The 17,532-nt window shown below is 32.3% G+C and overlaps 1 protein-coding gene across 2 annotated transcripts in view; it reads left to right on the top strand.

Annotated features, from left to right (window-relative positions):
• Positions 1 to 1,086: 1,086 nt before the first annotated feature.
• LOC136039783 (KIF-binding protein-like) overlaps positions 1,087 to 17,532 on the top strand; it is an 80,288-nt gene continuing 63,842 nt past the window's right edge. The window contains exon 1 of one of the 2 annotated variants that reach the window (XM_065723658.1): positions 1,087 to 1,186. The gene's annotated coding sequence lies outside the window, so the exon portion shown is untranslated. Of the gene's footprint in view, positions 1,187 to 13,966; positions 14,326 to 17,532 lie in introns of those variants that run through there. The other variant, XM_065723657.1, reaches the window with a different exon arrangement.

The following is a 17,532-nucleotide window of genomic DNA, read 5'->3' as shown; positions in this document are numbered from 1 at the left end:
GAATTTTTGCGAATATTTTACAGTGGTCATAAGAGTATAACTTTTGCAAAAACGTCAAATTTTGCATTACAATGAGGTATATGGACGGAAGAAGAAAAGTAATAAATAAATCCCTTCTTTGAACCTGAGTTTTATGTTGTCAGGCTCTCTTACGGTAATCTAACAATGAAAAATGCTAATTTAAGACTGTGAAATTGAGTGGATAGCCTCCGATGACGGAGCCGTACGGCATATTTTAATTTGAAGTTTGAAAATTCGTTTTACTAGTTTTGTTATTTTGCTTGATGAGCTGTGTTCATACTTTTTAAGCAGCCATATCTGACCGTTAATTAGAAATTATTTTGGCTTACTATTATTAAACAAAAAGTTGCTTGGGACCTATTCCCCACAAGAGAACTGCTTGAATGTACTGTTCTAAAAACGTAGTTAAGATTATCACCACGAATTTTTATTTAAAATGCGGAACGCTGCCTCACATTAAGAAAATAAATAATAATAATAGTACAATAAAATAAAAACATTAATTCGTTTTGCACTGTAACTAACCTAAAATTCAGCATTAAATGGAACTTTAAAAGTTCAGTGCTTATCTTCTTGATCACATAGGAACTAAGATAGACTTTATACTAAGATGGACTTTAAGGAAAACTAAAAGGGAAACATTTTAGGCTTAATTGATTACTTTTAAATGTACAAAGCAACAACCACTTTCAGATTTAAATTGCGATGCAAAATAAGTTTCTCGTGAAAACCGTTAGCTTTCTATAATCATGATTAAAAGAACAGACTGAGCTTGGCCAAAAAAACTTTGAATGTTTTACTACCAGAATTGTCAGCCAATTTTCAGTTCAAAAAGGAGTTTGTGTTTAATTTGACATTTAGTTTCTATGTCTTTCCAAGTCGAAGTTATTTCAGTACTCCAGTAATATATTTCTCTTAGGAAGCTACTATATGTTGAAACCTAGAAGTAATAACAAAAATGTCAAGCCCTACAATATTTTAGTTTTTTATTGCGTTTTCCATACATTGCAATACTAAACAGATTTTATTACGAGGTTTCTGTTTTAGGGAAGCTGTTAATCTACATTGTCGCAATACAAGTTTCCCATTATGCTTGTACTTGTCTCTTATTTGTGAAGAAAATAACGTTGGGAGGGAACTTGCAAATTAGCCAAATGGAGCCTTGGTAAGTAAAGACAATATTTTTAGTTGAATTATATCCAATTTACCATGGTCCAAATTCTTAGTCTGTACTGAAATTTCTTGTTTTTTCCTGTTAAGCAATTAAAGACAAAGCGTTTTGAACTTTAGCATACTTAAAGTTGAAATGAAAGGAAAGTTGAATATAAGTTGGATATAAGTTGAAATGAAAGGAATGGCTCCATAGGAAGTTTTCAAACCGTAAATGTGGCAAAATACAAATTCTAAATTGTAAAGTTAATTTAAAATCTTCAGCAAAAGATACTAAAAGTCGATAGTTTTGGATACTTTCTAAGTTTAGAAAATAAAATGTTGCAAATCTATCAGTTTTCCCAGAAGATTCTTAAGTTTTACTAAATTTACAAGATAGATTATTTTAAATCTTTTCTAACTTTAATATAAAATTTTACAGTTGAGGTATAAGTTGATCCCCCCTTTAATTTCAACTCGTTTTAAGTTTTAAATTTGCTCCTTACTTTCAGTTGAAAAACCTTGTTTTTTTATTAAATATTTATTAGGATTAACGTAATTTCCCTTCTTGAGTGTTGTCGCTGGATCAGATAAGTATACAGGATAAATATATCACCCTAACTTCCTTGATTGACTGAAGACATGGTGCTCTCTTAGCTAAGTCTGGCATTGTTAATAAAAGGAGGGGGAGTAATTGAAATTTTAGATAGAATTAGGGAAGAACATTTTCGTCATAAACCCTTTTTGAGTAATTTTATTCAAATAAATAATTTAAATATATAAGTTTCATCAAGTTTAAACTTACCCCTCAAAAGTTACGAGCCTCAAAAGTTTGCCTTATTTAAGAGAATAGGGGGAAACACCCCATAAAAGTCATAGAATCTTAACGAAAATCACTCCATCATATTCAGCGTATCAGAGAACCATACAGTAGAAGTTTCAAGCTCCTATCTAAAAAATGTAGAATTTTGTATTTTTTGCCACAAGACATCTCGGATGCGTGTTTATTTGTTTTGTTTTTTTTTTCTCAGGGGTGATTGTATCGACTCAGTAGTCCTAGAATGCCGCGGAAGGGTTCACTCCAACGGAAATTGAAAGTTCTAGTGCCCTTTTTAAGTGACCAAAAAATGGAGGGCACCTAGGCCCCCTCCCACGCTCATTTTTTCCCAAAGTCATAGTATCAAAATTCTGAGATAGCCATTTTATTCAGAATAGTCGAAAAACCTAATAACTATGTCTTTAGGGACGACTTACTCCCCCACAGTTCCCGTGGGAGGGGCTGCAAGTAACAAACTTTGACCGGTGTTTAGTAATGGTTCTTGGGAAGTGTACAAACACTTTCAGGGGGATCTTTTTGGTTGGGGGGAGGGGTTGAGAGGAAGTACTTATGCGGGGTGAACTTTCCATGGAGGAATTTGTCATGGGGGAAGAGAATTTCCATCAAAGGGGCGCAGGAGTTTTAGTATTTTTTTTAAAAAGCAATGAAAAAAATACAAAAAAGTTTTTATTCAACTGAAAGTAAGGAGCAGCCTTAAAACTTACAACGAACAGAAATTGTTACGCATATGAGGGGTTAGTAGGGTTAAGGCCTCATTCAAGTGCTGGTCTATATTAATCACTAATTTAGGAAAACAGTCTTCCTTTTCTCCTTGTGTCTCTCTTTTTTTTTTTTTTTTTTTTGTATGTGTGTGTTTGTGCTGTTGCATTGGTGATTTCTCTTTTCATGATATATATATATATATATATATATATATATATATATATATATATATATATATATATATATATATATATATATATATATATATATATATATATATATATATATATCATGAAAAGAGAAATCACCAATGCAACAGCACAAACACACACAGAAAAAATAATAATAATAATAATAATAATAATAATAATAATAGAGACAGAGGGAGAAAAGGAAGACTGTTTTCCTAAATTAGTGATTAATATAGACCAGCACTTGAATGAGGCCTTAACCCTACTCATCCATACAATCACATAGGTCAAACAGCATAGCCATACACAATCAACCATAAAGAATAATCCATGGACAGGCAGTCATGTCGTCAGTAAATATAAGTCGTCATTTACCAAACAATAGAAACAATAAAGACAAATAATTCAGAGGCAACAACCCAACACAAGGGCTCATCAGGAGAATACACTTGTCTATAGGGTTTCGCCACATTAAATTCTCTACCCAGCCAAGTGTTGTGGCTACCACAGAATATCCATGGCATCCCCGTGTCAGGTATCACCCCCAAAAAACATGCCTATGAAAGAAAAAAACAGCAATATATATATATATATATATATATATATATATATATATATATATATATATATATATATATATATATATATATATCATGAAAAGGGAAATCACCAATGCAACAGCACAAAAAAAAAAAAAAAAAAAAAAAAACCAGCAAATGTAAAACAACCAAGTAACACCAAAACAAGCTTATCCTGTTAATAAATCCCTCTTTTTAGCAACAATAGGTAAACTAAATATAATAAATTTTACCAAATATATATATATATTTTTACTTGTCCTACTAAACGTAAAAAACGATTGAGAGGACATAGGAAAAATAATTGAAAAAATGAATTAGATATACATATGCTTTCTATAGATCTATGCCAGCTACTTGAATCTAGGGGTATGATTTCTGGGTAGAGAATTTAATGTGGCGAAACCCTATAGACCTATAACCAATTCAAATGATCACACTTCATTTTCACTGTTCTTGGTATGCTACTCGAAAATCTATGGGTACTTTGAAAACATAAATTCTCAAACCACAAGTATTACGTTACACAATGTTTCTAAATTCGATTTTTCGAACATCTGGAAAGGTAGAACCCAACGTTTGGAAACAATTATTTCAAGACAATAAAATTGAGAGTTTTCTGACCATAAGAAGTTGAATCTCCCACGGTTGTATCGAGTTACTCTGATTAGGTTCTATGCTAAGGATGGCGTTTGTTAGTTTATTGCAGGGCTTCTTAAACTGTGGGTCGCGACCCCCAGGGGGGTCGCGAGTCTACTGAAAGGGGGTCGCAAAGATCTGATACTTTTCAATCATTACAAATAAAATTTTAAAATTAGTATACACACTACGTACAAATATAAATACAAATAAAAATCATACAAAATACTATTGTAGTTTTATTATAACTTAAAAAAAAAGCAATGCAAAACTGTTATGTAGGGCCTATAAATGAAAATATGGAAGTAGCATTTAAAAGAATAAATACAACGCGCTCCTCGATTTTCAACTGAACCTTCGACGTTGTTGTCTGGCCGCCGGCGTCAGTGTTTGCAAGATAACTTAGTGATTAATAAGTACCCAGAAGCCGCGTCGCCTTACAGCTTACACATACTGTTTGTACTTCAGTTTGGACTCAGCTTTGTCTTCGTAGTGACATGTGTGTATTTACTGTGTAATTTTCAGTTGGTGTTTTTAATTATCACGTTAAAGTTCAACTACATTTTGTTGAAATATTTATTATTATTTAACCATCATGGATAAATGGTTAATTAAAATTCCAACTAATAAGTCTGCCACGCCATCACAACCAAGTTGCAGTGCTTCAAATCCGACTTCTATCAAAACAAAATACAGAAAATATGACGAATCATATTTGCAGTATGGTTTCACATGATCTTCTCACAACAATGAAGAACAACCAGTGCGCTTAATTTGCAAAGAAGTTTTGGCTGCAGATAGCATGAAACCGTCAAAACTGCAACGACATTTGAATACTTAACATGCAACGTTATCAAAAAAGCCAATAGAATATTTTTAGCGTCTTTTGCAAACATCAAATAAAGAAGCGAACACTTTGGAGAAGTATGTTACTTTGAATGATAAATATCTATTGGTATCGTATGAAGTTTCGTAATTGATAGCAAAAACGAAAAAGCCTTTTACTATTGGAGAGCAACTTTTACTACCTGCAGCTATAAGAATGTCTGAAATTGTTCATGGAAAACAGTATGCTGCTGAAATTAATAAAATTCCATTATCAAATGACACTGTGTCCAAAAGAATTTCAAACATTAGCAATGATCAATTTCAACAGCCTCTTATGAGGCTTAAAGACAGCTCAAAGTTTGTAATACAACTGGACGAGTCGACAGACATTTTAAAAATGGCACAGTTGTTACTTTTTGTAAGATATATTTATGAGGGAAGCATTCATGAAAATATACTGTTTTGTCGTCCTCTGGAAGGTCATACTCGTGGAAAAGATATATATATATATATATATATATATATATATATATATATATATATATATATATATATATATATATAGTAAATGAGTTTTTTGAAAAAGTAGGATTAAATTGGAAAAATTGTGTTGGTGTGTGCACGGACGGTGCTGCAACAATGACCGGACAAGATCTTGGTTTTGCAGCATTTGTTAAAGCTGGAAATCATCATATTACATTTACACATAGTATGATTCACCGAGAGGCACTTGTTGTTAAAAAAAAATTGCACCAGAATTAAACACTGTGTTTTTTGATGCAGTCAAAATCATTAACTTTATTAAAAGGCGAGCACTTAATAGTCGATTGTTTAAAAATTTGTGCATTGATATGGATTCGGATTATACAAGAATATTGCTACATGCTGAAGTTAGGTGGCTATCAAGAGGTCGAAGTTTGAAACGATTATTAACTTTAAAAGATGAAGTTCTTATATTTCTAACAGAGCAAAATTCTAATTTGGCCGATTATTTTCACGATAATTAATGGCTTCTCAAGCTATGCTATTTGGCAGATATTTTTGATAAAATCAATGATATGAATTTATCAATGCAGGGAGTCTGCGTTAATATGTTTATGTTAAAAAATAAACTTGAGGCCTTTGCTAAAAAAATTCTTATATGGAAGAACAGAGTGGAAAGTGGATCGCTCGAAATGTTTCCATTTACTGACGAGCATATAATTAGTAACAATATTTCAAAAAAAATACCCCTATAACAAAAATTATAGTTAATCATTTGAAGGATATGGAAGTTTACATTCATAGGTATTTTCCCAATGATATCGATACACAACAATGGATTTGCAATCCATTTTCAATTGAAATGGAAGAAATTAATTTTTAAACTTAAAAGCACAAGAAGAATTTGCCGAATTAACAAGTGATACTACCTCGCGACTCAGATTTTCTCAAGTGCCTGTGCATGAATTTTGGATAGAAATCAAATCAGAATATCCCCTACTATCGGAAATGGCAATAAACAAATTACTACCATTTTGTACAACATATTTATATGAATCAGCCTTTTCCACATTAACTTACAAAAATTCAAAATACCATTCAACTTTAATAAACGTTGAAAATTTATTACGATCTGCACTAACTCAAATTTAGCCTAGATTTAATTATTTGTGTAAAAATAAACAATCACATCCGTCACATTAATATTGTTTGATGTTAATAATATGTTTTATTAAAAAAATTGTTACAGAAGTTTATTTTTTCTATTAAATATCTAAATATAGTTTTATGTTTTCTTATAAAAAAATTGTTACAAAAGTTTATTTTTTCTATTGAATAAATATATATATACATATATATATAGTTTTATTTCATTCTATTTATTGTGTTTTATTGCGACCGATATCCCGTCAACGTATGTGAAATGAATGGGTGCGTATTCTTTAATCCTTATTTTATTTACATTGTAAGATAGTCCGATATTACATCTACATCTACGGTTAATATATATTTTATTATATGGAGGAGGGGGTCGTTTAAAATTTCCTAAGCTTGAAGGGGGTCACTATATAAAAAAGTTTAAGAAGCCCTGGTTTATTGTTCCACCAGCTAAGATGGAAAACGATTTCAGAAATTTAAGGCAGGGCGGACTCGCAAAGAATCTTCCTATACCTCCCATGTTAAACATTTGGAGTTTGCCGGGAACTGTGGGGGAGTAATTTCTTAGTATCTGTTGTTGTTTTTGGTCACGGAATTCTGAGAAAGACCTCAAACAAAGTTCAAAGGGCATAAAAAAACTTTATGCCCCCTCGAACTTTTCTTTATATATATATATATATATATATATATATATATATATATATATATATATATATATATATATATATATATATATATATATATATATATACATATATATATATACATATATATATATATATATATATATATATATATATATATATATATATATATATATATATATATATATATATATATATATATATATATATATATATATATATATATATATATATATATATATATATATATATATATATATATATATATATACATATATATATCATGAAAAGAGAAATCACCAATGCAACAGCACAAACACAAAAAAAGAGACAGAAGGAGAAAATGTATACTGGCGACTCATTGTCGCTTCTATATATGGATTCTCATTGTCGCTTGTCTTCTAACCGCAGCCATTTTGAGCCTTTCTTTGATGTCATGGCGTCACCACAGGTTTGATAGAGCTACCATGTGAAAAAAAAAGAATTCTTTCTTAAAGTCATGACCTGTTTAGATCGTTTTTGTTGCCGGTCATCGCTGTTTCTTGTTTTCCAGCCGTAGATTTGTTGTCCATTTTTGTTCATCTTTACCTCAGAAAGTTTTTTTTCCACGCCATTGGCTTTAGCAGTTTAGATTCATACATTATCTCTATTTCTTAACACGTGACAGATAACAAATACTTCTTTTCCAGTTTCCAACCAGATCACTCTTAAAAATTTCGTTTATAATTCAATGTAATTTTCGGTGCTGTTTGTTCCATGCATTTTTCTTTAACTGTTGCGATTCTCACTTTAACTAGTTTTCTAAGCACATTTATCTGTGCTTCATTTTCATCAATCAACCCCTTAAACATTTTAAATGGCCTGAAATGAGAATTAGTGGCTTTGTAAAATCACAATTTTTTTTTATTAGACCTTTGACTTTTGCCTTGGCTTGTCTTTTGTCATTTATCCATCTCAAAATACCAAACCCAATCATTTTAACTATCATTTTCAATTTTGGCATGTTCTGATTCTCGATATCGCTTATCTTCTAACCCCGTTTTTCATGCTTCTTCATTTTGGATTTTCATAACTTTAGACAATCTATTAATGCCCTTTGCTTTAGCTGCCCTTATTGACCTAGATATACATGACGCTCCAGGTTTTAGATTTGTTATTTGTTCAGGTGATGGGACAAAAACTTTCTTTTCTTCCTACGAATTATCATTTATAACGCTTGTAAGTTTTCGTTTTTTGCGTCTTGTCCTATTTGACAGTCCAGGTTGTTCAGTTTCAATATTGTGAATTTAATTTGTTCGGGCTATTCCCTTAGTCTTATCACGTTTGATAGTTCAGGTGGTTCCAAAAAATGGTGGTTTCAATGTGCCACTTAGGTTTCCCAGTAAATCAGCTAAAAACGGCATATCTAACATACATACGTCCCATGTTAGAATATGCATGTCCCCTTTGGTGGCATTGGATTCATAATATTGAATTTCTAAGTGATGATGTGAAAAGAGTCCAAAATTTTGTAGATTATACAAAATTTATGCAAGATTATACAAAGATTATATAAAATTATGTCTGCTCTTGTGTCTTTAAAGATTAAAACTCTTAGAGATCGCAGGTTTCAGTTAACAATATGTTTGGGACACCTTCTCCTTGCTAGCCCCAACCACCGACATTTTCTACCCCCTGCTGCTGCCAACTCAGTAGTAAATACCAGAAACAAGAACAAATCAGTGCCATTACCTTGGAGAACTAATCGATTTAGAAATTTATTCGTGCTGTTTTGTTACCATTGCCTATGGCAAAATTCCTTATATATATATATATATATATATATATATATATATATATATATATATATATATATATATATATATATATATATAAAGGTAAAAAAAAGGTAAAGGATACGGCATTAGACTTTACAGTCCGTACCGGCGGTGCTGATCTCCGTTTCTTGGCCCTTCAGCCAGGAGTGCAATGGGGGGTTAGGGGCCAGCCATCCTGTGCTTTCGCACACCCTTCCTATTTACCTTCCCCAGATTTCTCCAGGTACCCATTTAGAGCTGGGTCAACTCTGGCTAAGCTTACAGAGTCACGCCACTGACCCCCGTCCCAAACTGAAGAATTGGGTACACCGGGATTCGAACTCGTGTCCTCTCAGACAAGGGACCCCGAATCCAGCGCAAAAACCCATTCGGCCAGGACGGCTCAAAAGGTAAAGGATACGGCATTAGACTTTACAGTCCCTACCGGCGGTGCTGATCTCCGTTTCTTGGCCCTTCAGCCAGGAAGTGCAATGGGGGGTTGGGGGCCAGCCATCCTGTGCTGGCACCACACCCTTACTGTTTACCTTCCCCAGATTTCTCCAGGTACCCATTTATATATATATATATATATATATATATATATATATATAGGGTCTATAGGGTTCTATATGGCCTATTTTGCATGCAAGTTATAAATTTTGCATGCAAGTTACGTGGTAATGTTAATTGTAAAACAACCAATGTAATTTACCTATTAGAATGTAATAAATGCTGCCTACAATATGTGGGGGAAACAACTAATAATATATATAAAAGATTTTCTGGACACAAGACAACAGTTAATAATGAAAAAACTAATAACTATCTAGTTCAACATTGTAATAATGGTAAATGTTCCATATCAGGTATAACTGTCACAATTTTAGAAAATTTAGAATTAGAAAATTTAAATAAAGAAGAGAGGAATAATAGACTACGTAAACAGGAGGATTTCTGGATCCATACTCTTGGTACAGCTTATCCTTTTGGGCTAAATGATCGTGTGGCAAAATATGGTGACATGTCTCAGGTTGTTGTTAAATGTATTGATGGTTTTATGGACCATCCTTCTTTTACTTGACCTACTAAACGTAAAAAACGATCGAGAGGACACAGGAAAAATAATAGAAAAAATGAATTAGATGTACATATGCTTTCTATAGATCTATACCAGCTACTTGAATCTAGGGGTATGATTTCTGTAATAAAATGTCTAAATAATTTATCTAAGAGGAATTTAATCAAACTTTTCTGGATTTTTAAGAATAATACAGCTCTTGAATATAATTTTTAAGTAATATATGATACAATTTGCATTCTAATTAAAACGAAATTTATTTCAAAAAAGAAAAAGTTTAATAAGATTAGTAATAAGGATAACAGATTATATTTACCTATTAATTTTACTTGTAAACAGATTGAAGATATTAATTTACCAGAAATTTTAAATCAGCGGCATGTGAAACATGCCCTTCCTAGTAATTTGAATTATAATGATAGTCCAGTTTTAACTTATAAATTTTCATAAACTATTGGACAAGTTATTTTTAATTATAATTTGATACTTAAAAGATTAGATAGTAATATAAATTGGAAACCGGTTTGTAATTGTAAGCAACTTGGCCCATTTGTAAATCCTACTTACAAACATGTTATAACAGGGGACTTGTCAATAATAAACCAAGATGATCTTCAAATTATAATGAATAAAAGGGTTAATTTCCGTCTTTCTCATCATCTTAAACCATCGAGTGTTCTTGATGGCTTGGGATTTATTTATTGATAAGTGGTGTAAGAGAGAGAATAAAAATAAAGAGAGTTTTCAAAGTTGGAAGAATTTAATTATTAGTAGAATAAGAAATAAAATATATTCTAACTTAAAAAATAGTAACACAAAATCATTATTTTATAATGCGAAGATTAAACAAGCAATTGCTAATCTACAGAATGAATTTGTAATTGTGCCAGTGGATAAAACTAATAATAATTTTGCCATAATTTGTCAGAAGCTGTATTGTGATATCTTAAAAAGGGAGTTATGCACAACTAATGTTTAAGAAAATGTAAATATAGAGGATGAGAATTTAATTGAAAAGACTGAAGAAATACTTTTTAAAAATTTTAATATTAAAATAAATGACAATGATAAAAAGTTCCCTTTCCTATATTGGACTGTAAAATTTCATAAAATCCCCCTAAACCACGGTTTATTGCTGGAGCAGCTAAATGTCCAACCCGCATTGCTGCTACTGACCTCTCTTTAATTTTAAAGGAAATTGTAAATAAACTTAAAACCTATAGTTCTTGTATTAAAAAATATTCGAATTTTAATCCATATTGGAGTGTTAATAATTCACTACAGGTGATAGATTCTTTAACAATGGTTTCAGCTAAAAGAATTGAGTCTTTCGATTTTGCGACAATGTATACTAATTTATCACTTAATGTAGTGTTAGATAATTTAAAAATTGTTATCAAGAAATCTTTCCTCTTATCTAGTAAAAGGTTCTTAAAAATAGAAACTTATAATAAAAAAGCTTTATGGACAAATTGCTTTAATACTACAGTTAACTTGAGATGTTAAAGCTTGGATATGATTTTTGAGTTATTAGAATTTGTTTTATACAATACTTAGATAAGATTTGGTGGTGATTTATACAAGCAAATTGTGGGAATTCCCATGGGGGGGGGAATGCCAGCCCATTTATAGCTGACTTGTTTTTAAGTCAACTAGAATATAAATATATGATAGATAAGAATAATCCAAATAATTTAAAACATGTTTCGTCAAATAATAAAAGATATTTAGATGATATTTTGGTCTTAAATTGTAAGGATTTCATTGATATTTCTAAAAATATATATCCATCAGAGCTTATTCTTGAACCTAGTCATGGCGCTGGTCATGAAGATCATTTCTTAGATTTAAATATTAATATTTGTGATAATGATAAATTAAGTTTTAAAATGTATAATAAAACGGATGATTTTGATTTTGAAGAGATTAGTTTCCCATTCCCTGAAAGTAATATACACTCAAATATCACATATTCAGCGTTTTTCTCACAGTTACTTCGTTATGCAAGGATTTGTAGTAATTATATTGATTTTAAAAATAGATGTAAAATTTTAAGCCAAAAATTGATATCAAGAGGTTTTTCTACAAATAAATTAACTTGGCAATTTAAAAAATTTAGTTTTCTTTATAACGAACTATTAAATAAATATCAAAAGAATTATCTAGAAATACTTAAAGAAATTTTCAACTAAGCGCCATTTATTTTGAATTGGGTTTCTAATTGAGCGGATTTTTTTTAAAATTAGCCACATGGTAAAGATGAACTCTATAATTGTTTAGTTCATACAGGTTTTTTGCAATGTGTTAATATTTGTGATTTGGTAAAATTTATCATATTTAGTTTACCTATTGTTGCTAAAAAGAGGGATATATTAACAGGATAAGCTTGTTTTGGTGTTACTAGGTTGTTTTACATTTGCTTTTTTTTTCATAGGCATGTATTTTGGGGGTGATACCTGACACGGGGATGCCATGGATATTCTGTGGTAGCCACAACACTTGGCTGGGTAGAGAATTTAAAGTGGCGAAACCCTATAGGCAAGTGTATTCTCCTGATGAGCCCTTGTGTTGGGTTGTTGTCTCTGAATTATTTGTGTTTATTATTTGTTCTATTGTTTGGTAAATGACGACTTATACTTATTGACGACATGACTGCCTGTCCATGGATTATTCTTTATGGTTGATTGTGTATGGCTATGCTGTTTGACCTATGTAATTGTATGGATGAGTAGGGTTAAGGCCTCATTCAAGTGCTGGTCTATTATAATCACTAATTTAGGAAAACAGTCTTCCTTTTCTCCTTCTTCGACAGTCATGTCGTCAATAAGTATAAGTCGTCATTTACCAAACAATAGAAAAAATAATAAAGACAAATAATTCAGAGGCAACAACCCAACACAAGGGCTCCTCAGGAGAATAAACTGGCCTATATAGGGCTTCGCCACTTTAAATTCTCTACCCAGCCAAGTGTTGTGGCTACCACAGAATATCCATGGCATCCCCGTGTCAGGTATCACCCCCAAAATACATGCCTATGAAAGAAAAAAAAAACAGCAAATGTAAAACAACCAAGTAACACCAAAACAAGCTTATCCTGTAAATATATCCCTCTTTTTAGCAACAATAGGTAAACTAAATATAATAAATTTTACCAAATCACAAATATTAACACATTGCAAAAAACCTGAATGAACTAAACAATTATAGAATTCATCTTTACACTTCATTACCACATTTTACTGAATTTCTCGTTTTATATTTTATATACATCATGAAAAGAGAAATCACCAATGCAACAGCACAAACACACAAAAAAAGAGAAACAGAAGGAGAAAAGGAAGACTGTTTTCCTAAATTAGTGATTAATAAAGACCAGCACTTGAATGAGGCCTTAACCCTACTCATCCATACAATCACATAGGTCAAACAGCATAGCCATACACAATCAACCATAAAGAATAATCCATGGACAGGCAGTCATGTCGTCAACAAGTATAAGTCGTCATTTACCAAACAATAGAAAAAATAATAAAGACAAATAATTCAGAGGCAACAACCCAACACAAGTGCTCATCAGGAAAATACACTGGCCTATATAGGGCCTATATATATATATGTATATATATATATATATATATATATATATATATATATATATATATATATATATATATATATATATATATATATATATATATATATATATATATATATATATAGAAATTGGGAAAATCAAAAATCAGAAAATCATGATTTTCGGGTATAAACAGTTTTTTACGCAAGTTAATTCATAAGTTACGTATATTTTTTACTAATAAAAATGTTCTTTAAAAATTAAAAGTTCTAGTTGCCTTTTTAAGTAACCGAAAAATTGGAGGGCAACTAGGCCTCCTTTCCCACCCCTTATTTCTTAAAATCGTCTGATCAAAACTAAGAGAAAGCCATTTAGCCAAAAAAAGAATTCATATGCAAATTTCATTTTAATATTTTATGTGCGGAGAGCCAAAATCAAACATGCATCAAGTCAAAATGTTCAGAAATTAAATAAAAAAACTAGTTTTTTTACGACTCTTTCCAACATGAATTCTGTGCTTGGGAATATCTTGTTTGACTTATGACTTCATACATTTTGGATTGAAGTCTGAATGAGGATTATCTTGTTTGACTTATACATTTTGGATTGTTTTCGTTGAATTTGGAATGATTTCTGCTTTTTAGATGTAAGTTTCTGTTTTGTTTTTTTCATCAGTGTATTGAAATGTGGAATCACGCAATTTTGGGTCATAGTCAACAGACTGGTATTGGGGGTAATGCTTATATTAATTGACTATTCTGTCTGCTTAGAAATAAGCTTACCTCTATAGTAAGAATTGGATCCTAAATCAAAATTTAACATTCATATGTGTCAGAAACGAACTTTACCCCCACCACTATATAGGCTATACCAGCTCAGAGTATGTCCTTGCAAATTAAGGGGGATAGGGGTAAAGTTCAGACTTACCTCTATAGTCGGAATTGTGTCCTGAATCCAGATTCAACATTCATTTAGGCTACATCGGAAATAAACTTTACCCCTACCTTTTATATACCAATTCAGGGTAGGCCTATATTTCAATTCAGAATATATATTTGTACATTAGGGGTGGCGGCGGGAGAATCTTAAAAAATATATTAATCTTGAAAAGGAACTATCAAGAGAGAGAGAGAGAGAGAGAGAGAGAGAGAGAGAGAGAGAGAGAGAGAGAGAGAGAGAGAGAGAGAGAGAGAGAGAGAGAGAGAAATAGTTAAACACATTTCAAGGTGCTTCCACTATACTTCAACCTAACCTGGGTAAAATTCTAGTTAATTGACATCTTGCTATCTCAGAATGGGTTTAGGTTAGGAAAATGAAACTTTCAGGGATGAATTTACAGACTAAAGTATGTCCCGGGAAGGTATGTTGAAGCAACTACCTCCACTGCTTCTTCTTCTAGAGGGCCCTGTCCTTTGATGACTTTTAAAAATGTGTGCGTTATAAAAGTGAAACCTTGCCAAATAGATATTCTGCTTAATTGAAGTACAACAAAATTGTTTTCAGCTTCATAACTTTGCCCAATTCCATTTTATAAGGTCTTAAAGATAGGCTATGCAAATGCTTTTCCTAACTTTTGAAAAAAAAATAGTGATATGGCTCAAAATTCTACTCAAATAACAGGAATTGCATTTTTCAGAACTAAAGCCAGAGAAAAAGCAACTAGTAACTTAAAATTAAGGTAAAATGTTTTGTCAAAATTTCTATAGGTACAGATCTGTCATGAAGGCAAATTCCAGGGCCCTCTAAAGGAAGAAGGAGCGGAGGTGGGTACTTTAAAATACTTTCCCGGGACATACTTTAGTCTGTAGACCCATCCATGAAAGTTTCATTTTCCTAACCTAAACCCTTTCCGAGATAGCAAGAAGTCAATTAACTAAAATTTTACCCTAACCTGTTCTGTTCGAGGGATGGGGCAACTGGGGCAGTTGCTCTGAGTGTCGTGGCATAGAAGGCGTCGTGGCGGGAGAAATGACAATTTTAATCTAATTTTTCACTTTAATTTGGCTTTATTTTTGAGTAGGGAAGAGAGGGGAGGGGGCTATAATTAACTTTTCTCCAGACACCATCAACCCCAATAATGAATGAACATAATGAATAATGAACCCTCGGACGGCAAGTTATTTCCCCAAACGTCACTCACCATCCAGATTACGACAGCCTCGAGCTGTTTCTGAGCCTATCCCAGTTTTGTCCCCCATTCGCTGCGTTACTTCCAGATATGAAAAAACCTTTGTCCCCTTCATCACAGGAAAAATAAATAAAATAGCCAACTAGTTTCTCCCCCCCCCTTATTTTCATGTGATGTGCTTTAAGTCGTTGCACTAATTTGCTTGCTCCCCCCTGTTTTGGTTTAGTTTCCCTTTTAATCATATGTGTTTTTCGTGTGTTTTATGCTTCGTTCTTTTTTTGTGAGTTTTTGGACTTTGTTTTAGTGTCCCTTTTAATTTTTGGATATATATGTTTATTTTTTGTTCTTTTCTGTATTATTAGATTTTTTGTCCCCTTCCCTTTTTTTCTGACTTGTATTTGTTCAAGTTTAGTTTGACAGATTTTTTTTTTACTCATAATTTGATTATTCGTTATTATTAGTGTTTTTTGCTTTATTTGCTTTGTTAGTCGACTCCGAAGTCCGAATTCGGCCCTTTGAGGGCTTGTGATAGTGATCTTTTTGAAATAAATATCTTATCTTATCTATCTTTACCCCAGGACCGGCTCTGCCCCCTCTGTTTCCTAATGTGCATATATTTAGCGTAAATTACTGCTTGGGTACACTGTACCCCTTTTTACCCAAACTTTTTTTTTAGGTACCCTACACCTCAGTTACCGCTACAAAGTAAACTATGGCTATAATATAGGCCCAATTGAAATTGTCAGTCCTTGTTTCTTTTTTGTTAGCCGGCCACTTACCCCTTAAAAATTTTCTGCACCCCCAAGGGGCGCGTGTACAACAGTTTGAGAACCACTGGCCTAGAGAACTAACTGTAGAGAAAGGAACATGCTAAGAAAACAATTGTTATTTCATAACCTGCAGAATAGTCATGGTTAACATATTTTGCATATACTTTGCCTCCCTAGACTTTGCCCCTCCCCTATAATGTATAAGTATAGCCAAAATTATGTATTTTAAATGCATTCGGCCACCATAACTTATTTTTCCAGTTTTTATATCGTCACAGTTGATTCAATTTACAGGCACACTCACAGCCTACATATGGACACAAATAAAAAAAGCAATATAATTTTATTTTCCTGTTGCTCACTCTAAAGAAATTCTATTATACCCTGGAAACCACCAACGAAGCATTTAAATGCTGGATTCAGGGAGGTTTATAAGTCATAAAGCAATAGAGATACAATATCATTTCACAAAGTTTACAACAAAACGGAGGTATTAGAATAGAAACGGATGGCCAAAGATTGACCCTTTTCAGAATCTGAAGTTCCCAAAATGTTTTTAGTGAGAACAATAGTAAATTGACAAAAAAGGAATTTTTTCATAGTAGGATCATTACCATAACCCTCATACCATCAGCTACATATAAAAGCATGAAATATCATGTTTTCCATTTTCGAGGGGGCGCTGACTTTCCACCACCTGGCATACATCTCGGAACGCCAGGTATACCGCACAGTTCCGCCACGTTTGGAAAAGTCCCCAAAACGGGTGGCGCACTCTCAAAAATGCTTGGCACAGTTCTACTTAGTTTATAAGAGCATATCTTCTATAAGAGCCATATTTGCCCCTAGGGCATAACTTACAACGCCTTCCCCCAGGCCCTGAAGGATTGCGTTGACCCCAAAGTTATCGCTATATGATGTTTGAACTATTTTTAACAAAATGGCTACCTCAAAA

Source organism: Artemia franciscana, chromosome 20, assembly GCF_032884065.1.
Source record: "Artemia franciscana chromosome 20, ASM3288406v1, whole genome shotgun sequence".
Taxonomy (NCBI): domain Eukaryota; kingdom Metazoa; phylum Arthropoda; class Branchiopoda; order Anostraca; family Artemiidae; genus Artemia; species Artemia franciscana.
This window is presented reverse-complemented; position numbering and strand designations above follow the sequence as displayed.